At 41.3% G+C, this 6,634-nt stretch overlaps 1 non-coding gene across 1 annotated transcript; it reads left to right on the plus strand.

Annotated features, from left to right (window-relative positions):
- The first annotated feature begins 3,325 nt into the window (after positions 1-3,325).
- Positions 3,326-3,433, plus strand: LOC112804866 (small nucleolar RNA R71). Its single transcript, XR_003203484.1, has one exon. It is a non-coding gene; the product is annotated as a small nucleolar RNA R71 (small nucleolar RNA).
- Positions 3,434-6,634: the final 3,201 nt, after the last annotated feature.

Genomic DNA, 6,634 nt, shown 5'->3' on the forward strand with positions numbered 1-6,634 from the left:
ATGGGGGTGTCTCCCTCTATGTCAACTCCCACTGAATAACAGAGGTGACAAATGAGATGAGGAAAGGCTAACCTTGCCAAGGTAGAGGACTTGTCCGCCACCTTATAGAGTTCTTGGGCTATAACCTCATGAACCTCTATTTCTTCTCCAATCATGATGCTATGGATCATGATAGCCCGGTCTATGGTAACTTCGGACCGGTTGCTAGTGGGAATGATTGAGCGTTGTATGAACTCTAACCATCCTCTAGCCACGGGCTTGAGGTCATGCCTTCTTAATTGAACCGGCTTTCCTCTTGAATCTCTCTTCCATTGGGCGCCCTCTTCACATATGACCGTGAGGACTTGGTCCAACCTTTGATCAAAGTTGACCCTTCTAGTGTAGGGATGTTCATCTCCTTGCATCATAGGCAAGTTGAACGCCACCCTCACACTTTCCGGACTAAAATCCAAGTATTTCCCCCGAACCATAGTAAGATAATTCTTTGGATTCGGGTTCACACTTTGGTCATGGTTCTTGGTGATCCATGCATTGGCATAGAACTCTTGAACCATCAAGATTCCGACTTGCTGAATGGGGTTGGTAAGAACTTCCCAACCTCTTCTTCGGATCTCATATCGGATCTCCGGATATTCACCCTTTTTGAGTGAAAAAGGGACCTCGGGGATCACCTTCTTCAAGGCCACAACTTCATAGAAATGGTCTTGATGCACCCTTGAGATGAATCTCTCCATCTCCCATGACTCGGAGGTGGAAGCTTTTGCCTTCCCTTTCCTCTTTCTAGAGGTTTCTCCGGCCTTGGATGCCATAAATGGTTATGGAAAAACAAAAAGCAATGCTTTTACCACACCAAACTTAAAATGTTTGCTCGTCCTCGAGCAAAAGAAAAAAGAAGAGAGTAGAAGATGAAGAAATGGAGGAGAGGGAGATGGCTTTGTGGATCGGTCAAAAGGGAGAGAGGTGGTGTTGAAGGTGTGTGAAAATGAAGGAGTGAAGGAGGGTTTATATAGGAGAGGGGAAGAGGGATGTTCGGCCATTTGAGGGTGGGTCTGGGAGGGAAAGTGGTTTGAATTTGAATGGTGAGGTAAGTGGGGTTTTATGAAGGATGGATGTGAGTGGTGAAGAGAAAGATGGGATTTGATAGGTGAAGGGTTTTTGGGGAAGAGGTGTTGAGGTCATTGGTGAAGAAGAGAGAGAGTGGTAGGGTAGGTGGGGATCCTGTGGGGTCCACAGATCCTGAGGTGTCAAGGAAAAGTCATCCCTGCACCAAATGGCATGCAAAATCACGTTTTGTGCCATTTCTGGCGTTAAACGCCAGCATCTTGCCCATTTCTGGCGTTTAACGCCAGCATCTTGCCCCTTTCTGGCGTTTAACGCCCAGAATGGTGCCAGACTGGGCGTTAAACGCCCAACAGCTAACCTCACTGGCCTTTAAACGCCAGTGGGTGCGTCCTCCAGAGTGTGCTGTTTTTCTTCCTGTTTTTCATTCTGTTTTTTCTTTTTTCATGGATTTTGTGACTTCTTATGATCATCAACCTACAAAAGACATAAAATAACAAAAGAAAATAGTTAATTATAAAACATTGGGTTGCCTCCCAACAAGCGCTTCTTTATTGTCACTAGCTTGACAGAGGACTCTCATGGAGCCTCACAGATACTCAGAACCGTGTTGGAACCTCCCAACACCAAACTTAGAGTTTGAATGTGGGGGTTCAACACCAAACTTAGAGTTTGGTTGTGGCCTCCCAACACCAAACTTAGAGTTTGACTGTGGGGGCTCAGTTTGGCTCTGTTTTGAGAGAAGCTCTGTATGCTTCCTCTCCATGATGACAGAGGGATACCCTTGGGCCTTAAACACCAAGGATTCTTCATTCATTTGAATGATCAACTCTCCTCTATCAACATCAATCACAGCCCTTGCTGTGGCTAGGAAGGGTCTGCCAAGGATGATGGATTCATCCATGCACTTCCCAGTCTCTAGGACTATGAAATCAGTAGGGATGTAGTGGTCTTCAACTTTAACCAGAATATCCTCTACAAGTCCATAGGCTTGTTTTCTTGAGTTTTCTACCATCTCTAGTGAGATTTTTGCAGCTTGCACCTCAAAGATCCCTAACTTCTCCATTACAGAGAGGGGCATGAGGTTTACACTTGACCCTAAGTCACACAAGGCCTTCTTGAAGGTCATGGTGCCTATGGTACAAGGTATAGAAAACTTCCCAGGATCTTGCCTCTTTTGAGGCAGTGTCTGCCTAGACAAGTCATCCAGTTCCTTGGTGAGCAAAGGGGGTTCATCCTCCCAAGTCTCATTTCCAAATAACTTGTCATTTAGCTTCATGATTGCTCCAAGGTATTTAGCAACTTGCTCTTCAGTGACATACTCATCCTCTTCAGAGGAAGAATACTCATCAGAGCTCATGAATGGCAGAAGTAAGTCCAATGGAATCTCTATGGTCTCATTTTTAGCCTCAGATTCCCATGGTTCCTCATTGGAGGCCAGTGGACGTCCAGTGAGGTCTTCCTCAGTGGCGTTCATTGCCTCTTCTTCCTCCTAGAATTCGGCCATGTTGATGGCCTTGCACTCTCCTTTTGGATTTTCTTCTGTATTGCTTGGAAGAGTACTAGGAGGGAGTTCAGTAATTTTCTTGCTCAGCTGACCCACTTGTCCTTCCAAGTTTCTAATGGAAGACCTAGTTTCAGTCATGAAACTTTGAGTGGCTTTGATTAGATCAGAGACCATGGTTGCTAAGTCAGAGTTATTCTGCTTAGAACTCTCTGTCTGTTGCTGAGAAGATGATGGAAAAGGCTTGCTATTGCTAAACCTGTTTCTTCCACCATTATTATTATTGAAACCTTGTTGAGGTCTCTGTTGATCCTTCCATGAAAGATTTGGATGATTCCTCCATGAAGGATTATAGGTGTTTCCATAGGGTTCTCCCATGCAATTCACCTCTTCCATTGAAGGGTTCTCAGGATCATAAGCTTCTTCCTCAGATGAAGCTTCCTTAGTACTGCTTGGTGCATTTTGCATTCCAGACAGACTTTGAGAAATCATATTGACTTGTTGAGTCAATATTTTGTTCTGAGCCAATATGGCTTTCAGAGTGTCAATCTCAAGAACTCCTTTCTTCTGACTAGTCCCATTGTTCACAGGATTTCTTTCAGAAGTGTACATGAATTGGTTATTTGCAACCATTTCAATCAGTTCTTGAGCTTCTGCAGGCGTCTTCTTCAAATGAAGAGATCCTCCAGCAGAGCTATCCAAAGACATCTTGGATAGTTCAGAGAGACCATCATAGAAAATACCTATGATGCTCCATTCAGAAAGCATATCAGAAGGACACTTTCTGATTAATTGTTTGTATCTTTCCCAAGCTTCATAGAGGGATTCTCCTTCCTTCTGTCTGAAGGTTTGGACTTCCACTCTAAGCTTACTCAATTTTTGAGGTGGAAAGAACTTTGCCAAGAAGGCATTGACTAGCTTTTCCCAAGAGTCCAGGCTTTCTTTAGGTTGAGAGTCCAACCATGTTCTAGCTCTGTCTCTTACAGCAAAAGGGAATAGCATAAGTCTGTAGACCTCAGGGTCAACCCCATTAGTCTTAACAGTGTCACAGATTTGCAAGAATTCAGCTAAAAACTGATGAGGATCTTCCAATGGAAGTCCATGGAACTTGCAATTCTGTTGCATTAGAGAAACTAATTGAGGCTTAAGCTCAAAGTTGTTTGCTCCAATGGCAGGGATAGAGATGCTTCTCCCATAGAAGTCGGGAGTAGGTGCAGTAAAGTCACCCAGCACCTTCCTTGCATTGTTGGCATTGTTGTTGTTTTCAGCTGCCATGTGTTCTTCTTCTTTGAAGAATTCGGTCAGGTGCTCTAAAGAGAGTTGTGCTTTGGCTTCTTTGAGCTTTCTCTTCAAGGTCCTTTCAGGTTCAGGATCAGCCTCAACAAGAATGCCTTTGTCTTTGCTCCTACTCATATGAAAGAGAAGAGAACAAGAAAATGTGGAATCCTCTATGTCATAGTATAGAGATTCCTTGAAGTGTCAGAGGAAAAGAAGAGTAGAAGACAGAAGTAGAAAATTCAAACTTATCAGAGGAGATGGAGTTCGAATTTTGCATTAAGGGATAGTGTTAGTCCATGAATAGAAGGATGTGAGAAGGAGGGAAGTGATTTTCGAAAATTAAGTAGAAAATTTGAAAACATTTTTTTTTTTGAAAAACATTACTTAATTTTCGAAAATGAAAATGGAAAAGAAATCAAGTGATTTTTGAAAAAGATTTTGAAATTAGAAATCAAAAAGATTTGATTGAAAACTATTTTGAAAAAGATGTGGTTAAGAAGATATGATTAGTTTTAAAAAGATGTGATTGAGAAAATATGATTTGAAAAACATTTTAAAAAGATTTGATTTGAAAATTAAAAACTTGACTAATCAAGAAAAGATATGATTCAAACATTAAACCTTTCTCAACAGAAAAGGTAACATACTTGAAATATTGAATCAAATCATTAATTGACAGTAAGTATCTTTAAAAATGGAAAGAAATAGGTTTTGAAAAAGATTTGATTGAAAAATTGATTTGAAAAAGATTTGATTTTGAAAAGATTTTGAAAACTTAGAAAAAATTTGATTTGAAAACAAAATCTTCCCCTCTAGCCATCCTGGCGTTAAACGCCCAGAATGGTGCACATTCTGGCGTTTAACGCCCAAAATGCTACCCTTTTGGGCGTTAAACGCCCAACCAGGTACCCTGGCTGGCGTTTAAACGCCAGTCTGTCCTTCTTCACTGGGCGTTTTGAACGCCCAGCTTTTTCTGTGCAATTCCTCTGCTGTATGTTCTGAATCTTCAATTCTCTGTATTATTGACTTGAGAAGACACAAATTAAAAATATTTTTGGATTTTTAATAATAAGGAAAAATCAAAATGCAACAAGAATCAAATAACAATGCATGCAAGACACCAAACTTAGCAGTTTGTATACTACTGACACTAACAGGATGAAAATGCATATGAGACACACAAAACACTCAAGTCAATAGAATTCAAAGATTAGAGCAAGTAAATCGTCAAGAACATCTTGAAGATCACCAAGATACATGAATGAATGCATGCAATTGACACCAAACTTAAGATGAGACACTAGACTCAAACAAGAAATATTTTTGGATTTTATGATTTTGTAAATTTTTTTTTGTGTTTTTCGAAAATTAAGTGGAGAAAGGTATCAAAATTCTTAATGAGAATTCCAGGAATCATGCAATATTAGTCTAAAGCTTTAATCTAAAGGAATTAGACATGGTCAGCCAAGCTTCAGCAGAACATCGCATTCAAGAGCTAAATTGATGAAGATCAATCAGCTTTGGTGATTATAAGAACATCACCTTGAAACACTAGAATTCATTCTTAAGAACTCTGAAGAAAAAAAAATACCTAATCTAAGCAACAAGATGAACCTTCAGTTGTCCAAACTCAACAATCCCTGGCAATAACGCCAAAAACTTGGTGTTGTTGCCGGATCTTGGCACTGATGTTACCAAAAGCTTGCTCAAAACTTGAACAATCCCCGGCAACGGCGCCAAAAACTTGGTGCGCGAAATTGTGAACAATACTTTTTCACAACTCTCATAATCCCCGGTCATGAACCCCAAAGACTTGGTAGCTCAATACCATGGCATTACACAACTTCGCACAACTAACCAGCAAGTGCACTGGGTCGTCCAAGTAATAAACCTTACGCGAGTAAGGGTCGATCCCACGGAGATTGTTAGTATTGAAGCAAGCTATGGTCATCTTGTAAATCTTAGTCAGGCAAACTCAAATAGTAATGATGATGAACGAAAATAACACAAAGGTAAAGATAGAGATACTTATGTAATTCATTGGTAGGAACTTCAGATAAGCGCATGAAGATGCCTTCCCTTCCGTCTCTTTGCTTTCCTACTGTCTTCATCCAATCCTTCTTACTCCTTTCCATGGCAAGCTTAAGCAAGGGTTTCACCGTTGTCAGTGGCTACCTCCCATCCTCTCAGTGAAAGCGATTGCATATGCTCTGTCACAGCATAGCGGAATTCATCTGTCGGTTCTCAATCAGGCCGGAATAGAATCCAGTGATTCTTTTGCGTCTGTCACTAACGCCCCGCCTTCAGGAGTTTGAAGCACGTCACAGTCATTCAGTCATTGAATCCTACTCAGAACACCACAGACAAGGTTAGACCTTCCGGATTCTCTTGAATGCCGCCATCAGTTCTCGCCTATACCACGAAGACTCTGATCTCACGGATGGTTGGCTCGTTTGTCAGACGAGCACTCGGTTGTCAGGCGATCAACCATGCATCGTGCAATCAGGAATCCAAGAGATATTCACTAGAGCCTTGATCGCTTGTAGAACAAGAGTGGTTGTCAGTCACCTTGTTCATGGGTGAGAATGATGATGAGTGTCACGGATCATCACATTCATCAAGTTGAAGAACAAGTGATATCTTAGAACAAGAACAAGCGGAATTGAATGGAAGAACAATAGTAATTGCATTAATACTCGAGGTACAGCAGAGCTCCACACCTTAATCTATGGTGTGTAGAAACTCCACCGTTGAAAAAACATAAGCATAAGGTCTAGGCATGGCCGAATGGCC

The sequence above is a fragment of the Arachis hypogaea genome, chromosome 5 (assembly GCF_003086295.3).
Source record: "Arachis hypogaea cultivar Tifrunner chromosome 5, arahy.Tifrunner.gnm2.J5K5, whole genome shotgun sequence".
NCBI classification, from domain to species: domain Eukaryota; kingdom Viridiplantae; phylum Streptophyta; class Magnoliopsida; order Fabales; family Fabaceae; genus Arachis; species Arachis hypogaea.